Here is a 20,219-nt window from a genome sequence, read left to right as displayed (position 1 = left end):
ACTTTGGGAGACCAAGGCAGGTGGATGACCTGAGGTCAGGAGTTCAAGACCAGCATGGCCAACATGGTAAAACCCTGTCTCTACTAAAAATACAAAAATTACCTGGGCATGGTGGCGGGCATCTGTAATCCCAGCTACTTGGGAGGCTAAGGCAGGAGAATCGCTTGAACCTGAGAGGCAGAGGTTGCAGTAAGCCAAGAATGGGCCATTGCACTTCAGCCTGGGTGACAAGAGCGAAACTCTGTCTTAAAAAAATAAAAAAATATCGTGCAGCAGTTCCCTGGCAGATATTATGAAACGTGCTAGGCTGGGATGCTTAGGACTCTATGAAATTGCTGAGTCTCTGTCCGCTCCTTCACTCCCAGCAAGAGAGAAACAGCAGAGGTGAGAATAATAAGAAGAATGATACTAATAGTGGGTGACATTTGTTCCAGCATTTCTGAATTCCAACACATTATGGTACTCAACACATTAAGCGTGTTAATTCATGTCATTCTCACAATGGCCCTAGAAGATGGCTACTATTTTAAGAACCATTTTACAGATGGAGAAACTGAGGCGCAGAGGCAATAAGTCACTTGCACAGGGTCACGTAGCCAGTAAATAGCAGATTCAAACTCTGTCAGTCAGTCCCTGTTATGTTTCTTTTTAAGTTTTTGCTTTAAATTAAATTTAGACTTACAGATAAGTTGCGAAAATAGTACAGAGAGTTCTCTGACTCCCTTCTCCCAGGTTTGCCGAATGTAAACCTCTTACATAACCATAGGGCAGTGATCAGAACGAGAAAAATGACATTGGTGCAATGCTTTTAACTAAACTACAGACTTAATTTGGATTTTACCCGTTTTTCCAGAAACGTCCATTATCGGTTCCAGGATCCAGTCAAGAGTCCCTGATATCATTTGGATGTGTGTCCCCTCCAAACCTCGTGGTGACATGTGATCCACAATGTTGGAGGTGGGGCCTGGTGGGAGGTGTTTGGGTCATGGGGGCTAATCCCTCACGAATGGCTTGGGGCTCTCGTCGTGATAATGATGAGTTCACTCTGTTAGTTCACCCGAGATCTGGTTGTTTCAAAGAGTCTGGGACCTCCCCTTTTCCCTCTCTCTTGCTCCGTCTCGTCATGTGACACGCCTGTTCCAGCTTTGCCTTCTGCCATGAATAAAAGCTCCCTGAGGCCTCCCCAGAAGCCAAGCAGATGCTGGCACATGCTTATACAACCTGCAGAACCATGAGCCAATTCAATCTCTTCGCTTTAGAAATGACTCAGCTTCAGGTATTTCTTTATAGCACGCGAAAGCTGATGAGAAACACAGTCCCACTTTGCATGTAGTTGCGCCTCTCTCTCTAGGCTCCCATCTGTGACAGACACCTCCCCCCACCACCACCACCAGTCTGCCTTTGTCTCTCATGATTTTGGCCCTTTTGATGAATACTGGCCAGACATTTTGGCAGTTGTCCCTCAATTTGGGCGTGTCTCATTTTTCCTGGTGATTAGCTTGAGGTTGTGCACTTTTGTCAAGGAGACCACATAAGTGATGCTGCACTCTCAGTGTGTCTTTCCAAGGGCTGCACGATGCTGATGTCTTGTTACTGGTGCCGTTAACCTTGATCATCGGAGTCCGGGTCCTAACCCCTTGGTTTAAATGCTTTCTGTGTGTAGCGAGAAGGAAAAAAACAAACAAAATATTCAGCAGGACACATCAGCAGACCTCACCCATCCCTTGGACTGACCTAATAAATACATACATATGAAGGGTTCAGTAACTGTGAACACCCTCCAGATTGTAAGAAGGCTTAAAAACCCACTAGCGATGGCAGGAGTGGGAAAGAAAAACACCCACATTCGGGGACTTTAGGAATAACTCACTCAATGAAGATTGGAAGAGATGATCAGGGAAGGGGAAATAAATCCAGCGGAGATGAAAGCCAAGGTCCACAGCTGCTCGGACCATCAAACCTTTATAAGCAACGTGAGGTTTTAAGGAAAGGAGTGAATTATAGCTGTTAGGACAGGGACAAGGAGGCTTTGATCTGAAAGTGGGAGACATCTTAAAGGAAGCTGTGGCTTTTGCATAAGTCATTTCCACATCCTCCAGGGGTGCATTAGAGAAACCTACTTGGAATTTACAGGTCTGTGGAAGGACCCTTATTCCTAATGGTAAACACTTGAAATAAGCGGCTTTGCAGGAGCAGAGATATTTGGAGAGAGAAAGCCCAGCGCTACGGCAGGCATACCTGAGAACCTTGCAGCGTTTTATGAGGCTCCTTGCCCTGCTGGGACAGATAGATACAGGGTTTGTGATCTTATGAGGTATTCAGGCATTGCTGTGGGAGGTCATTTTGGTGAGCACTTGACCTCTCCATTTGAAAAAGTATCAGTTTGGAGAAGGCTGTCTTTACTACCAGGAAACTTTAGAACAGAGTGCTATAACATGGCTTTGGACAGCCACCCTGTCACTCGCCAGATGTTGGCCTCTGTGTGCCCTGGGGCAAGACCCTAGCCTATGCCAGACTTTCCCCCTCATTGAGCACTGGGTACAGTGGCTCGCTCACAGCTCACTGCAGCCTTGACCTCTTGCCAAGGATTTATAACAGCACATCCTGTGGGTCCTCGCCACTGCGGTGTATGCATGGTACACGTGGCTGGCATTGCAAAGCGTCATCAAAACAGCCCCACAGGCAGCCATCTGCTGTCAAGAATTCAGAAACGTGTGCAGCACATACAACATCTAGGTGCATTGGGAGGAAGGGGAGGGGAGGGATTTTTAGCTGGGTTAAGTCAAACACCCACTGAAACGATGAATGAACCTTCCAGTGGGGCGGAAATTACAGCTGATTGGAAGCAGGAGAAAATTGAGATGAAGGAAAACAAGTCCCAGAGGCAGACACTTGGGGGTTCTAATCCCAGTTTTACTCATAATCCATGAGTTTTAATTTGCAAGTTGCTTAACCTCAAGGATGAAGGTTTCAGTTTCTCACCTCCTGAAAGTCTGTCCTCAGATGTGGAGCCTTCTCTGATGACCCAACCCGGACCCCAGTGTTCCTGGGTCCCTTCCAGTTTAGCTGGCCCCAGCACCTATGACCACAGGACACATTATTTTACATATTTATGCACCTTCAGCCCCTCCTGGCTCAGATGTCAGCTCCACAGAGGCAGAGATTTCATCAGCGTCCTGCTTAGGACTGACTGGCACACAGTAGGTACTCAGGAAACATCAGTGATTGAAAGGAATGATTGAAAGGAGTCACCGACTTGCTCTGTTGTTTCTGTTTTGGGGTAGAGAATAAGCTAAGATAACCATGGCTTGGGTCTCAGCATCGTGCCCGGCACAGAGCAGATGCCCAACAAATCAGTAACGATTGCTAATGTCAATTCGTTCACTTTTTTCTTTCAGTGAGCAGTTAACAAATGTTTGTCGTATGCCAGGAAATAGTGCCGAGAACAAAACAGATACTCCTTTTTTTCCCCCGGAAATTATTTCTTGAGAGCCTGCCACATGCTTCCCACTTCCCATGAACAAAAGACAAAGTCTCTGCTCCCATGGAGCTGGTATTCCAGTGGGAATGCAGTAAACAATAAAAAAGACCCTGAAGAAATAAGATGATTTCAGGGGCGTGCTGCTAAAAGAAAAAACATGAGAACCAGGGTCATGTGCAAGGTGTGGCTGGAGGTGGGAGGAGATGGGGACTGCTTTAGCTGGAGTGGTTAGAGGAGGTCACATCTGAGCTGAGACCCAAGTGAGGAGGAGGAGGGGCCAGTCTGGGAGGGGCTGGGACCCCGCCTGTGGTCCTGGCAGCATCCGTGTCATGAGGAGCATGTTAGAAATCTCAGGCCTCATCTGGAACCTTCAGAGCCTATGAACAGATTGCTCAGCTACTGCTGGGCATTTACCCCAAGCAGACCTTTCTTACTAAGAAACGTTTGGGGCCTGAGAGTGCCTGTCCTCCGCTGAGATTTGCAGTGCCCTTTAAGGCAAACCACTATAAGGCAAAATAGGTCATGCTAGGAGTGCTGTTTCTTTCTATTTTTTTCTTTTTTTGAGACAGGGTCTCATTCTGTTGCCCAGGCTGGAGTGCAGTGGCACGATCACAGCTCACTGCAGCCTTGACCTCTGGGCTCAAGCAGCCCTCCTGCCTCAGCCCCCAAGTACCTGGAACTACAACTCATGTCACCATACCTGGATAATTTTTCTGTTTTTTGTAGAGATGGGGTCTCGCTGTTTCCCAGGCTGATCTCAAACTCCTGGCCTCAGGTGATCCTTCTGTGTCAACCTCTCAAACAGGCTTCTATTTCTTTTATCCATATTTACAGTCTAAGACTGAGACATGAAATATTTTTAGCCACCATCCAGGTAGGATCTGGTGTCATTGAGCATGTCCCCTACGTGGTCCTGGAAGTCAAGAGCTGTGTCCGGGTCACCTTGGTCTCCCCAGCACTTAACCTGTGGCCCGTGCAGGGCATAGAATTGGCCACCTTCCGTGGTGGGCCTTTCACAGCTTCTCAGCCTTTTTTCATTATCGTCTCCCACCCCCACCACTCCCACCCCAAGGACCCTTTGTAGACATTTTTTCTTCTAAATGAAATTCTGAAGAATAAGGGAGAGTGGAAATTAGAGGCCACCCAGATCTCTCTCTCTCCACCCTTAGAACCCTTGTTGGTTTTGCAAGTTTCTCAGCAAGAAAGGCTTCTTTATGAAAAGTGAATACCGTGGACTCCTGTACCTCTGTTTATGTACTGAAGATGTGTCTCTCCTTCATTCATAAAAAGAGTAATTTCCGGGGGGCACAGTGGCTTATGCCGGAAATCGCAACACTTTGGGAAACCGAGATGAGCAGATTGCTTGAACCCAGGAGTTCTCAGCGAGACTGGGCAACATGACAAAACTCCGTCTCTACTAGAAATACAAAAAATTAGCCGGGTGTGGTGGCGCATGCCTGTAGTCTCAGCTACTCAGCAGGCTGAGGTGGGAGAATCACCTGAGCCCCAGAAATCAAGACTGTAGTGAGCTGAGATAGTGCCACTGCACTCCAGCCTGGGCAACAGGAGTGAGACCTTGTCTCAAAAAAATAATAATAATAGGATTCTTTTATCTCCCAAGAACCAATGATCACCCAAGGCAGTGAATATTGATTCTTGGGAGATAAAAGAATCTTACTTACAGGCAGTCTTAAGGGTGGGAGTGATATTGCCACCTTGAGAATACGTGGGCTAAAATTTCTACAAAGGAGGGGCTGAGGATTGTCAAGGAGAGTCAGTCAGGTTAGGACCTGAGTAGAGTCGTTGGGGCCATAGACTCAAGTGAACTGTTGCAGTCTGCATCCCAGCTCTGAACCTCACTGAGTGACCTTGGGCCTGTTTCCCCATTTGTAAAATGGGGGTGATGTGGATGACGATTACACTCACCTTATAATGTGGGCGTGAGGGTTAAATTAGTTAACACAATTAACCCTCTTAGAGACGTACCTGTCACCTAGTAGGAATTTGATAAGTATAAGTGGTTATTATGTTTGAGACAAACTAAGTTGCCCGATGGCAGAGTGGACAGGGTTTGTGCATGGAGATTGTAAGGCACTGAGCGTTGCACTCCCCACTTCTCCAACTTGCCCCTGATGCCACCTCTGGCTTGAGGTGTCCAGTGAATATTTGTGAAATAAATGGCATCTCGTTCACATCTCTACCTCCAGTTTGAATGAACGAATGACACTGAGGAAATATTGTCTCATTCGTCTGTTTCCCCTGAAATTCACACACTGTCAGCGTAGTGCTGGTGATGAAAAAATTTTGTCGAATTCATGAATTCATCAGTTCTTTCACTGATTCCATTCAGCAGATCAGCATTGAGTATCTACTCTGCACCAGGTGTTACTGTGCACATGTGTGGGGGTGCTTGAGATAAGCAAGGTGCACCAAACAAAAGCCTCCTCCCCTCTCGGATCTTCTTCACTAACGCCAGCAGATAGAAAAGGACATTGCACATTCATCCCTCTTTGCCCAGCACCCGACACTTGACACATGAGCAGCCCGGAACTTGACCCCCGGCTCATACAAGAGTTCTTTCTGCTGCTCTGCCCCACGTCCCTAAGATGTGTGACTTCGGGACTCACTCAGGGGACATGCAGCCAGTCTCCTAGCTATGCCAGGCCCTGCTCCTGTCTCTCTCTTGCTGTTACCTATGAACTTTTGATTCAGTGTGGACTCTTTCATACACAGGTAAAATAAAACCCAGCCTAAACTCACTTAGTATTTTTAACAGGAATTTATTGAAAACTCCAACTATCACTCCAGGCATAGATGGATCCAGAGCTCAAAAATGTCAGCCAAATTTGGTTTCTCTTTCTCTCTCTCTTTTTTGTGTTCTGCAGTTGTGCTTCAACGGCCTCTGCCCTCATGGTGCACAAGTGGCTGCAGCAGCTCCAGCCTCTTTACCATGCATCATCTTGAGATTCTTTCTCATTGGACCTGCCTGTTAGTTCAGATGCACACCCCTAAAGCAGTCATTGTGATCAGGGGGCTATGATGCACTGATGGGTCCAGGCTTGGTCACGTGAGCCATCCCTGCCAAATTTTCACCAGGGAAGTGTAAGCCATATCAAACCTCATTGCCTCGCATGGGACTGTATCAGTGAAAATCGCTCTCCAACGTGTATAACTTCTTTTCAGAAACTCTGGTCTTTATGGGTTAGCATTCATTACCAAGAATCCCTCCAGAGGAGACCCTCTGCAGGAAGAATAGGTGTTTTTGTTTTGGGATCCAGTGTGATCCCCTGATCTGTTTCTACCACACTGGGTGAAGGCAGATGTTCTGTCCTTCCCTATATCACATCAGATCACGTCACTCCCCTGTTTAAAAGCCTTCATCTCTAGGATTCCCACTGAAATCAGAAATGAACCCCAATGCCTTGCTGCAACCGCCTTGCCTGGGCCCAGCACCACGTGGTTCCTGATGACCTCTCTGACCTCCTCTCCTGTACTTGCCCGCTGTAGCCTCTCGTGAATTTCACTCACTCTTGCTTCTTTCAGATCCACACACCTCAGGGTCTTTGCACTTTGTTCTTTCCTGTAACCTAGAATATTCTGTCCCTACATCGTCATGATGTCACTGGCTCCTTCCTGTCTACTTAGCTTTTGCTTAAATGCCACTTCCTCTAGGAGGCCTTCCAAATGTATTGATCCCCTGTTTAACTGAAATCAACTAATATGAATGTCAGTCCAGCATGTGCTCGGAGTAGCCTCACTGCCCTGCAACTCGCCTTTTTTTCACCTCGAACTTCATTTTGGACATCTCTCCACAGCAGCACATGTGGACCGACGTGAGCTTTCTCCTCTGCAGCAGGATGGCTCTTCCCACCCCCACCACCCCTGCTCCTGCCATGGTATTATCCCGACTTGTGTGGCGGAGACGCAGTGACAGGGCAGCCTATCTGAAATGGCATTCTCAGGCATGCGGATTGTTTTATTACCAGTTAAATATGCTTTATGCTACCTGTGAATGAGGCCATTGTGACATTTAGCAACTGAGCTGATTAAACACAGATGTCGGCTGGACTCCACGTGGAGCAAAGATGCAGGAGGAAAGGCTCTGGGTGTGGGTTTGGAGTTTTTAAGATGGTAAAAAGGACCCGACGACTCAGCAGCAGCAAGGCAGACATGGATGTCTCTCTTCCTGGCATGTGGACTAGGCGTCATGCTGGTCTCGGAGCTGAGAACCCAACCTGGGTGTCCCAGGAAGCTTTGTCTGCTTTGGGTTTTCCTGTTTGGTCCTATCCAAACTGGTTTGGTTTTTTTTAAAACCTTCCCTGGATGTTTTTATTCCTATGAATTTTTTTTTAATGACAAATTGGTGAAATGCTAGCATTTTTGACATCTTCAATGGTGATTATGAAGACACAAAGAATTATAATCATAGCTCCCATTTGTTGAACACGGACTCTATGCTGGGCTCTGCCCTTTGCACCCCACATCTCACAGAACCTCCATCATAAACCAAATAAACAAGCCACGCATCCATAGTTATCAGGGAAAATCTTCAGTTATGCCCACATTCTCTGTCGTCTTCAGCCCCTTCCAGGCTCTGAGATCCAAGGACCCAGCTCTTTCTCAAGATAGAAATCTCAGGGCTGGGCATGGTGGCTCACACCTATGATTCCAGCACTTTGGGAGGCAGAGGCGGGTGGACTGCTTGAGCCCAGAAGTTCGAGACCAGCCTGGGCAACATAGCAAAACCCTATCTCTATAAAAAGTACAAAAATTAGCTGGACGTGATGGTGCACACCTGTAGTCTGAGTTACTTGGGGGTGCTGAGGTGGGAGGATTGCCTGAGCCCGGGGAGGTTGAGGCTGCAGCGAGCCAAGATCGCACCTCTGCACTCCAGGCTGAGTGACAGAGTAAGGCACCGTTGAAAGAAAGAGAGAGAGAGAAGGAAGGGAGGAATGAATGAATCTCAGCACATACTGGGTACTCAGCAGAGACTTGATGGATGAAGGAAAATGAATGAACAGCTGAGTGAATGAAAGGTTTGCCCAGGAGGTGAGGGGTGGGGCACGGCTTGCCAGCTGTAGCCAGGTCTTTGCCTTCACCACTTTGTATTCTGGGCAAAGAAAAGAAACAGAGAAATAGATCATGAAGGCTGGGATTTGTCCCTTTCTGGAACTTGGGCTGTGGTGAGGGTGCTTGAGTGGGTGGGTTTCCTAACAGGCCCACGCCTCTCTACCTACTTGTGGCTTTTCCATTTTATACATTGTCTGCTGACTCCTTTTTATATCACCCGCCATCTCATACCTCCAGACCTTTTCCCCTTGCAGTCCTGGTAGGTTTTCAGCAATTTCATTTTCATACCAGCATCAGTAAGACTTCATTAAGATGGAGAACACATGCTTTGGGGTGTCACTGTGGGACCAGCACGGGAGGTCCCTTTGTTATGGGGAAAGAAATTGTAAGGTGGGAGCGGGGGTGCTTGTTCGTTGGGATTATCCATGAGGCCTTTGCACTGCCGGGGCTGGCATGTCAAATCCATGGGTGACCATGAGTTCACTGTAGTTTGGCCCAAAAGAGCAAAGGCAGGCAGTGGCCTGTGCGACTTCCCACAGGTGTGCAGAGGCAGGACGGCCTGCTGGCTAGGAACCTGGGCTGCCGAGTCAGGCTGACCTGGGTTTGAACCCTGCTCCACCCCTTCCCAGGAGGGCCTGCTTCCTAGGGCTGTGGAGGAGATTAAACAAGATTATGCATGCAAACTGATTAGCATTGGGGAAGATCATAAGTGCTCAATAAATGGAGGCTATTATTATTATTTCATTTAGTATTTCTCCAGCTGCTAATGCCAATAACGGAAAGGCTTCCAAGGGCTTGGATTAAGCTAATGCCTGGTTTGGCCCAGGAAAAGGAGGAGGGGTTTGCATGGTAGCTGTCACCTCTCCTTAAAAAGAGGAGGAAATCCAGAAGACAGCAAGCCCAAGGAGGGATGTTCAGAATTATCAGTAATCAGAGAAATGTTGATTAAAGACAACAAATGAGATACTAGACCCATAGGTTGGCAAAAGTAGCAAGTAGGATTACGCCAAGTGCCTGCAGGGGTGTGGGAACCACCTATGGACTGGGCACCCAGCCCTTCGGGAAATTAGTTCTGCGCAACCTTGGGACCCAGTGGTCCCCCTCTATCCCAGGTCCCACTATATCCTGATGGAACTCGCACACAGACCCACAAGGGGATGGATGCGAGGGCGTTTACAGCAGCCTTGTTGGTAATGGAGAGAAAGAGGCCACACTGGTGCCGACCCTGGAGAAGTCAGAAGGAGAGATGTAAAGGACGCACGTGGAAGGCCAGGCATGTTTGTAATCCCAGTGCTTTGGGAGGTCAAGGTGGGAGGATCGCTTGAGGCCAGGAGTTCGAGACTAACCTGGGCAATATAGCAAGGTCCCAATCTCTAGAAAAATAAATAGCCAGGTGTGGCGGTGCACACCTGTAGTCCCCACTACTTGGGAGGCTGGGGGAGGAGAATCAATTGAGCCCAGGAATTCAAGGCTGCAGTGAGCTATGATCGCACCACTGTACCCCAGCCTGTACCCCAGCCTGGGTAACAGAGCAAAACCTCATCTCTTAAAACAGAATGCACGTGGTGGAGGGGAGACGTGCCCACTGCAACATGGGTGGGTCTTAACAAGAAAACAGAAACCTCACAAAACAATACACACAGAATGTACAGAAACGCATGCCTGCTCCCAGAACACTAGTGCACGTTTTACACTATTGCTCATGCAAACGAGAGAATATGCAGCAGGCACACGGGACTCAGTGCCTGTGGAGAGATGGGGAATGACAGGAAACAAATAACCAGAGGGGTCTTGGGTGGGCTCATGAGGAAAATGTGCACAGACCGAACTAGCCCCCTTCCACCCAACAATGTTACCTGCATTTAAAAGTTGAGAGTTTTATATACAAATCCAGAAGCCTGGCTACATCAGGCACATTCTTATGAGGCAGAAGTTGGCTGGAGCTGAATAGCATTACATCAGTGAGGAATGCTTTAGCTGCAAGTAATAACAAGCCCAACTAACATTGACTTAACCTATAATCACATTTGTTGTGTATTTAACAAGAAGTCTCTACCCTGAGGTTAGTTTGGCAGCTCAATTATATACTCAAAAATCAGACTCTTTTTATCCTTTTACCATTTTGGCCTCAGTCTATGAGACTTTTGCCTCTACTCTCATGGCTCCATGGCCCAACATGGCTGCAGTCACTCCAGGAACTACATCCTCACATGATTCAGGGCAGGAAGTGTGGGGAGGGGCACACACACAAAAAAAGTCTTTCCCATAAGACTCCTTAGCCAGAACAAAATAACGTGGCCATCCTGAAGCAAGGATCCAGTATCACGTCGTTCAAGGGAGGCCAGGAAAGCAAGACTCAGTCTTCATCAGCCTTGACAGAGGGAAGCTATCAAGGGAGCGGGGAATCAGGCATGCCTATGAGGAGGCCAAGTGGTATCTGCCACAAACCGCTGGCCCCTAAACACAGCCTGGCATTCCAGTTTGCCACAGTCCCCACCATCCCCTTTTGTTCCCTGGCACTGAGGCCGCGTATCACTGTGCCTGCAGCACCTCCTTCCCTCACTGATGTCACTTGCTGGACCTGTAAGGTTTGGATGCTGCTGGTCTTGGACCCTTCACACACAGAAGCGAAAGGTCCAAGACCGCTCATCTTCATCTCTTTATTTATTATTTTTTTGAAATGGGTTTTACTCTTATTGCCCAGGCTGGAGTGCAATGGCACAATCTCGGCTCACTGCAACCGCCTCCTCCTGGGTTCAAGCAATTCTTCTGCCTCAGCCTCCCGAGTAGCTGGGATTACAGGCGCCCGCCACCATGCCTAGCTAGTTTTGTATTTTTAATAGAGACGGCGTTTCACCATGTTTGTCAGGCTGGTCTCGAACTCCTGACCTCAAGTGATCCGCCCGCCTTGGACTCCTAAAGTGCTGGGATTACAGGCATGAGCCACCGTGCCTGACCCATCTGCATCTCTTAACTCTCTTTCTTCCCTTGTCTCTTGTCCTATCCTATGTCCCTAGCCTTGAAGAATTGCCCTCTTTTAAGAAAATCTGGCCTGGCATGGAGGCTCACATCTATAATCCCAGCACTTTGGGAGGCTTAGGTAGAAGGATCCCTTGAGTCCAGGAGTTTGAGACCAACCTCGGCAATATAGCAAGACCCCATCTCTACAAACAATACAAGAAAACATTAGCTGGGCATGGTGTCATGTGTCTGTAGTCCCAGCTACTCAGGAGGCCAAGGTGGGTAGACTGCTTGAGCCTGGGAACTCAAGGCTGCACTGAGCTATGATGGCACCACTGCACTCAGCCTGGGCGATAAAGTGAGACCCTGTCTCAAAAAAAAGAAAAGAAAATCCCTCTTAATCCATGTTTCCTCGTAAGCAATTTTACCTACCTCCATCTAATTCATAGTTGGTTCACCAATGGGAGCCAGTCCACAAACTATTACTGGTCTACAGTAACATAAATATGGAACTGAGAGAAAAAGTAATAAATGATGTTTACAGCAATTAGATATGGTCACAACATCCAAGCACATGATCGTACGCTCATCTCATTGCACAGGATGTGAACAAGTTTGGGGCTGCTGCATCACAAGGCGAATTGCCTGTGGTGTGAGTTGCATGCTGACCACATGTCATGAACCATGTCTTAGTCCCGAGGGTTCAACATTTGAAATCGGATTCTTCCTCACAGAGTTGAGAAGCCCTGGTGTATACCTCAGGTCCTCCCAGACTCTTAGGAGGACTTGGGAACTCAAGAGCCAGGGTAACTCATTTCTGCTATTCCTTCTTTCCACCTTGCTATGTCCTAGCTTAGGGCCATGATCCACAATAGGACTGTCTGGGAGGAAGAATCCCAAAGCAGTGTCTCAAAACATCGCCCTGACAGATTTGCCTTCTCACCTGAATCCTGGGCTCACCTCCCACCTCTCACACGTGATGACATGAGGAATACCTGGTGCAGGAAGAAAGACAGACATCTGACTGTCCACTTCGGACCACTACCCCGGGAGCACTTCCTCAGCACAGAAGTTGAGAAATTTCCAGAAAACATACACATCCTCAGCATTTTCTTGAGTGTCTGTTCATTAAATATATCCATATAGATAGGATTTTTCAGTGGTCGAATCCACCATGTAAAATGGGATCTGGAATTGAACAGGCCCCTCTGGAGTGCCCCCTTGGATTGCACAGCTAGGGCTGAGTTTGCAGGGGGTTCACCCCGGTATCACAGGCAGGTGCTGGCTCTTCTATGCGATTATCTCCAGTTGTTGGGAAAACAGGAAGGTATGGCAAGAGGCTCCGGGATCAGTGCAGAAAACATGCTCACTTCCCAAGGTACACGTAGCTGCTCTCCTGGCAGCTGTAATAATGGAGGATGGATCTTTCAAACTGAAAATATTTTGAAGATCCCAAGTCCCACCCAGATTCTGAGCAACTCTGGCACACGAGCTGTTCTGTGATCTCAGATCTCAGGGGTTCACGTTGCCTGGGAGGACTAGGCCCAGCTTGTCTTCTCTCCAACCAGAAGAGCCTTCTGCAGTGAATCTCAGCAGCCTGGTTAACATTGGGTTATGATATTGCCAACATAATGAAAGAAAAAGGGGGAAAGGGGCATGAGTCGGTGCCAAAGTAGGAGGGAATTATTCCCTGAACTCCTGAGTGGGGCTGAGGGCAGCTGTGAAACTCAGATACAGTCTCTTCTCTCAGGCCTCGAGGTGTGGGGTGCCCAGGAGTGTGGCAGAAGGAGGGGGTTCTGATCTTTCTGGGCCTCTCTGTGCCCCTCCTTTCGCTGCCAAAGCCTGAGAGACAGGCCGTGGGGATACTGTGGGGAGGTAGTGGGAGCAGCAGTTTTGTTTTCTAAATTAAGGTAAAATTTCCATAACACAGAATTAACCATTAACCATTTTAAAGTATATAATTCAGTGGCGTCTAGTGCATTCATGATGTTGTGAATTCCAACACATTTTCATCACCCCTAACGGAAACATCATACCCCATCCTCTGGTCCTGGCAATCACAAACTTACTTTTTTGCCCCTGTAGATTATCTTATTCTGGATACTTTATATGAATACAAATCCTTCAATATATGGCCTTTTATGTCTGGCTTATTTTATTTGGCATAATGTTTTTTGGGGTGTGTGTGTGCGTGTGTGTTCTGAGACAGGAGAATAGGGTCTGGAGGCAGAGAACCTAAGGCCAATTCACACTGACTTCCTAGAACTGTATCAAAAAGAAAACCCCACCTTTGCACACCCAAGTAACAAAAGAATCAGAGGCTACTCCGTTTGCGACCCGTTGCCCCTTTACCACTGTGTTGCAGATGAAAAGGGGAAAGTACCTCTGATTTGTCACCACCTATGACCAATCAGACTGACTGTGGCCCAAGTCTTCATTTGCATAGGGTATAACTTTGTCACTTTAGCCTCTGATCCTTCCTTGCAACCAATAGTCTGGCTATGGGCCAAGTCTTCATTTACATAGGGCATAACCAGGTAACCAATGGGAAACCTCTAAAGGGTATCTAAACCCCAGAAAACTCTGTAACCAGGGCTCCTGAGCCCGCTCCCACTCTGTGGACTGTAATTTTGTTTCAATACATCTGTGCTTTTGTTGCTTCATTCTTTCATTGCTTTTTTGTGTGTTTTGTCCAATCCTTTGTTCAAAACACCAAGAACCTGGGTGACTAATAATCAAGACCCTCTACCAGTAACAACAGGGTCTCATTCTCATTGCCCAGGCTGGAGTGCAGTGGCACGATCTAGGCTCACTACAGCTTCAACTTCCCAGGCTCAGATGATTCTCCTACCTTAGCCTCCAGAATAGCTGGGACTACAAGTGTGCACCACCATGCCCAGTTAATTTTTTTGTATTTTTAGTAGAGATGGGATTTCAACATGTTGCCCAGGCTGATCTCCAGCTCCTGGTCTCAATCAATCCACCCTCTTCAGCCTCCCAAAGTGCTGGGATTACAGGTGTGAGCCACCATGCCCAGCCTTATTTGGCACAATGCGTTCAAGGGTCATCCATGCTGTACGTAGCATGTATCAGAATTTCGTTCCTCTTTATGGCTGAATAATATTCTGTCGTATGGCTGGACCACATTTTGTTTATCCGTTCAGCCATTAATGGACACTTGAGTCATTTCCACCTTTCAGCCATTGTGAGTAGTGCTCCTATGAACTTTTGTATACAAGTTTTTGCTTATATACTGGTTTTCAGTTCTTTTGGGTATAAACGCAGAAGTACAATTGCTGAGTCATATGGTAATTTTGCGTGTACCTTTTTGTGGAATCATCCAATATTTTCCACAGCTTTTTATGCACCATTTTATATTCTGCCAGTGTGTATGAATGTTCCCATTTCTCCACATCCTCACCAATACTTTTCTCTTTTTCTTTTTCTTTTTCTATTTTTATTATGGCCAACCTAGTGAGTGTGAAGGAGGAGCCGTTTTCAGCTCAGATGCTCATAATGGGTCATGAGACCTTGCCCACTCTGAGTTTCTATAAACTGAAGGACAATGCCCATCTTAGAGAGTAGACATCAGTGTCACACAAGTCGCTGTACATAGATAGCATCCCCAGCACAGCGTCCAACATGAGAGACACTGTTCACTGGGATACTGTATTAGTCTGTTCTCATGCTGCTAGTAAAGGCATACCTGAGACTGGGTCATTTATAAAGGAAAGAGATTTAATTGACGCACGTTCCACATGGCTATTGTTGGGGCCTCACAATCATGGTAGAAGGCAAAGGAGAAGCAAAGTCACATCTTACATGGCAGCAGGCAAGAGAGTGGATCTCATGGGACTTATTCACTATCATGAGAACAGCATGGGAAAGACCTGGCCCCATGATTCAGTTACGTCCCACCAGGTCCCTCCCATGACAAGTGGGAATTATGGGAGTTACAATTCAAGATGAGATTTAGGTGGGGACACAGCCAAACTATATCAGGTACCAAGGCCACCTTCAGGTACCATGTTACACAGTGGTTCTCATGCTCACTGTCATGAAGGACAAGCGTTTCTTCCCTCATTTAGTGTAAAACAAAATAAAAATGAATCACCAGAATATGTATTCTCAGTAGGGGTAATGTCATCCCAAAAGAGGAAAAAACGGCCCCTGGGGGTGGAGCAAAAACATCTATTCTTTTAGTATATGAAGTACAAATATGCATACCGTCCTGAAACAGATATACAGTCTAACTGTAATACTACAGTTTCATGGGGGGTGGGGCAATTAGGGAAGGAAAAAAACCCTAAAAAGGATCCTTGGAGAAGGGTGGCAATAATGAAAAAAAGACTGAATAACAATGAAGTTTAAAACAATTTAAATTTGTTTAATTTTTATTTTATAACTTTTTAATAAAAGCCTGATTTTTTTTTATTAGGCTTAGCAGGCATAAAGTACTGTGTTAAATTGCTCTGGAGGCTTCAATTTCTCTATTTATCTCAGACTGGATATAAACATAGTGGCTTTCAATTTCTCTATTTATCTCATCACAGACTGGTAATAAATGGTTTGTGGGCAGGCACCAATCTGCAGTCCACACTTCGGTAGTGCTGTGCAGAAGCATCACTACATCTTGGTCTTTCTGGCATTACCTCACTTCCTAATGTATCTGTTCATTTGGTTATTGTCTCTCTTACCTGAATGTCAGCATCAACACCATATCTAAAACAGGGCCTGCCACACTGATATTTGGCACATCACTAGGAAATAAATTGTTGAATACCTGAGGAAATGAATGAGCAAATGAATGAATGAATGAATATCCACTTAAAAACTGTTTTGCTGGCTGGGCATGGTGACTCACACCTGTAATCCGAGTACTGAGGGAGGCCAAGGTGGGTAGATTGCTTGAGCCCAGGAATTCAACACCAGCTTGGGCAACATGGCAAAACCCCATCTCTACAAAAACTTAGCCAGATATGGTGGCATGCTCCCATAGTCCCAGCTACTCAGGAGGCTAAGGCAGGAGGATCACCTGAGACTGGGAGGTCAAGGCTGCAATGAGCCGTGATCATGCCACTGCACTCCAGCCTAGGCAACTAAGTGAGACCTTGTCTCAAAAAAAAAAAAAAAAATTATTTTACTGAGTCAGGCATTGGAGGCTACTTTTACTTAAAACCCAGGAAAACCAATCAACCAAAAAAAGGTAGCAGTTCTCTGCCTTTGACAGTCTCAAAATTCATAACAATGTTTTCAACAAAAAAGAAGGGTATTTCTCTCTCACCCAAAAGTCCTAACTAATGTGGCTGTTGTGGTCTGCAAACGTGATGGGGGTCTAAGCTCCTTATGTCTTGTTGCTCAGCTGCATGATCCAAGATGGCCCCATTCCATGGAGAAAGAGAAGCTGCCCCTGTCCTTCAAAATTTACCCCTATCCCCTTGTCCAGAACTCATCATGTGGACACATTTAGCCATAGGGAAGCTGGGAATTGTAGTTTCTCTGATCAGCCATGTGCCCAGCTTAGAAACAGATTCTACGAATATGAGAGAGAAGAGATGAATCAATATTAGGGAACCCCCAGGAGACCTGGCACCATCACCTGAAGAGGATGTTTTTTTCATCTCATCCTTGCCTTCCCTCACAGAAGAAGGCAAGAGATCAGTGTTTCACATTCCAGCACCAAGCCAGGTCTGTTTGTCAAAACTCTCCAGAGACCACATCTTGTGGCACAAGACTTCTGGGGCCGTGATCTTTCTTCCTGGGTCCTCCCTGGCACAGGATGGATTTCTTACTGCAGGCACTCTGTGGCTGCCCGCACACTGCAGTTTGTTCAGCTGTCCATTCTTCAGCTGACTCTGGGTCACAAAATGAAAATAAACAAGAGCTTATTTTGGAGAAAGCATACCAAGGGATAAGACTATGGCCTATTTGTTTCCAAACCTGCCCTGAGTCATCATTCAGCAGGTTGCTACAAAAGAAAAGAGAAATCAGAAGAGAAAACACTGCAGCCAGAAGTTTTCTGAGACAGGTGGCTTCCTAAGCTTTTGCAAGTAGGGTCACCATGCTAACCAGAACCAAACAGACCTTGAATGGAATAGACTAACCTAGACCTGCTAAATGTCTGTAGGCAGGAGATTGAAGACAGAGTGGGATTCCCAGCCTGAAGTTTAAGCTGTGCTATAGTCACAAAAAATTTTGTTGACTGTGGTTAACAAAAATTTAATTGTACGTTTTCAAATAACTAGATGAGTATAATTAGATTGTTTATAACACAAAGGATAAACGCTTGAGGTGATGGATACCCCATTTACCCTGATGTGAGTGTTACACATTGCATGCCTCTATCAAAATAGCTCATGCAGCCCAGAAATATATATACCTACTATGTACCCACAAAAATTAAAACTTTTGTAATCAAATAAAATTTTTTTAATGAAACAAATGAACCAAATTGTATACAGCCACATAGAGAGGAACTGTCTTAAATGACTTTATGCATATTTTTTTTCTTTTCCTTCTTCTTTCTTCCTTCCTGATGTTTCTAGCTTTTGTATGATTTCCTTTCTATTTTAAGAACTTCTTATACCAATTCTTTCTGGGTAGATCTTCTGTAAAAAAAATTCTCTTGGATTTCCTTCATTTGAGAATGTCTTGATTTTCCCTTCATTCCTGAAGGATATTATCTTTGGATACAGCATTGTGAGTTGATGGTTCTTTTCCTTAAGCCCTTGAAAAATGTTGTGCCATTTCCTTCTGGCCTCCATGGTTCCCAGTGAAAAATCTTCTGTCATTCCTATTCTTTATCCTTTATTCTGGCATATTTTGTTTGACTGCATAAATGAATGAATAAAAGAATTAATCTCAGCTCCACAGCCTACCAGCTCTATGACTTAGGAAAAGTTCCATTCCTAAGCCTCAGTTTCTCTGTATAGAACATGGGAATAGCAACTATATACCTTCCTCTCAGGACCAATGTGAGGATTAAGTGCAGTAATATACAAAGTGCCTAATACCATGGTTGGTGCATAAAGCACTCAACAATCTCAAGGGAATGAATAAGTGAATGCATGCATGCATGAGTGAACTAATTAATGGCCTCAATGTGTTTTTGTAGAAAAACCATGTGCTGCCATGGAAAGACCCTGAGCTGGGAAGCAGGAGACAGGCTCATGGCCCTCTCTGCTGCTGAGACCAAAGCTCAGGATCAGCACTGTTTGCCTTCCCTCTTTGGGCCTCAGTCTCCCCATTTGTACCATAAAGAATTTGGCATGGACTATTAGTTCTCAATTCTTAGTGTGCACTAGAACCTTCCAGAAAGGTTTGTTGTTGTTGTTGTTGTTGTTGTTGTTGTTGTTGTTGTTTTCATATACTGATGCCTGGCCCAACTCTAGACTAACTCAAATCAGACTACCTGTGGGAAGGGCCCTCAGATTTTTTTTTTTTCAAGTTCTTTGGGAGATTCTGATGCAGAGCAAGGGTTAAAATCCTACGTTCCTAATGGATCCACCATCTTGGATAATTTTAGAGGTGTTATGGTTCCTTTATTATCCTCTTATCTTCTCCTGCCCCACCCCTGGAAAATAAGCTTCCTGGAGTCCCTCGTGCTCATTCCAGCCACTTTATAAAAAGCAGCCTTGGACTCTAGAAGCTTCTTGTTTGATGTAAGTCACCACTCATTTGAGCAGCCATTTATTTTCTAACCGGCAACTCGTGTGAATGTTTAGAGACGTGCCTTGAGTTGTTCCGGTCCCTGCGTCAGCACTTCATGCTCCTTTGGCAAATGCAAACTACTTTCCAGGCTTCCAGGTCCTGAAGCATCCAGCCCCAACTTTCGTATCTGACCTCATGTTCTAAAAGAAGTCTATTGATTCAATCCAAGTCCTACCAAAATCCCAGATGGCATTTAATAGAAACTGACATACAAACTAAGAGCCAAAACAACCTTGAAAAAGAACAGAGTTGGAGAACTTATACTACCTAACCTCAAACTCACCATAGGCCAGGTGCAGTGGCTCATGCCTGTAATCCCAGCACTTTGGGAGGCCAAGGCAGGTGGATCACCTGAGGTCAGGAGTTCAAGACCAGCCTGGCCAACATGGTGAAACCCTGTCTCTACTAAAAATACAAAAAATTACCTGAGCATAGGGGTGGGCGCCTGTAATCCCAACTACTTGGGAGGCTGAGGCAGGAGAATCTCTTGAACCCAGGAAGTGGAGGTTGCAATAAGCCAAGATCATGTCACTGCACTCCAGGCTGGGGGACAAGGGCAAGATTTCATCTTTAAAAAAAAAACAAAACGTAAAGCTTCAGTAATCAAGACAGGATGGAATTAGCATAGGATAGATATGTCAGTGAAACAGAATAAAGTCCAGAAAGAAGCCTTCTCATTTATGGTCAGTTTATCTTTGGCAAAGGTGCCAAGTCATTCAATGGGGGAGGAGATGGATACCCCCTTCTCCATGATGTGCTTATTTCATATTTCATGCCTGTATCAAAACATCTCATGTACCTCATAAATATATACACCTACTGGGTACCCACAAAAAATTTTTAAAATAATAATTCAGTGGAGGAAGGGATAGACTTTTTATAGTGGGTCCTGGAATAAGTGTGTGTGTGTGTATATATGAAAAGATTAAGCCTTTATTCCACACTGTACACAAAGATTAACTTAAATTGGATCATAGACCTAAATATAAGAGTTAAT

The 20,219-nt window shown here is 45.8% G+C and overlaps 1 protein-coding gene and 1 long non-coding RNA gene across 4 annotated transcripts in view; both read left to right on the top strand.

The window, feature by feature from the left end:
* The window catches only part of EYA2 (EYA transcriptional coactivator and phosphatase 2), a 294,310-nt gene that overhangs the window by 155,743 nt on the left and 118,348 nt on the right, over positions 1–20,219 (top strand). The gene's annotated exons all lie outside the window — the stretch shown is intronic.
* LOC116540238 lies at positions 16,610–20,052 on the top strand. The gene is made up of 2 exons (XR_004264359.1): positions 16,610–17,803; positions 19,951–20,052. It is a non-coding gene; the product is annotated as an uncharacterized LOC116540238 (long non-coding RNA).

Source organism: Sapajus apella, unplaced genomic scaffold (genome assembly GCF_009761245.1).
Source record: "Sapajus apella isolate SASKATOON/1434 unplaced genomic scaffold, GSC_monkey_1.0 scaffold137, whole genome shotgun sequence".
NCBI lineage: Eukaryota > Metazoa > Chordata > Mammalia > Primates > Cebidae > Sapajus > Sapajus apella.
The sequence above is the reverse complement of the archived record's forward strand: the minus strand, read 5'-3'. Positions and strand labels throughout refer to the sequence as shown.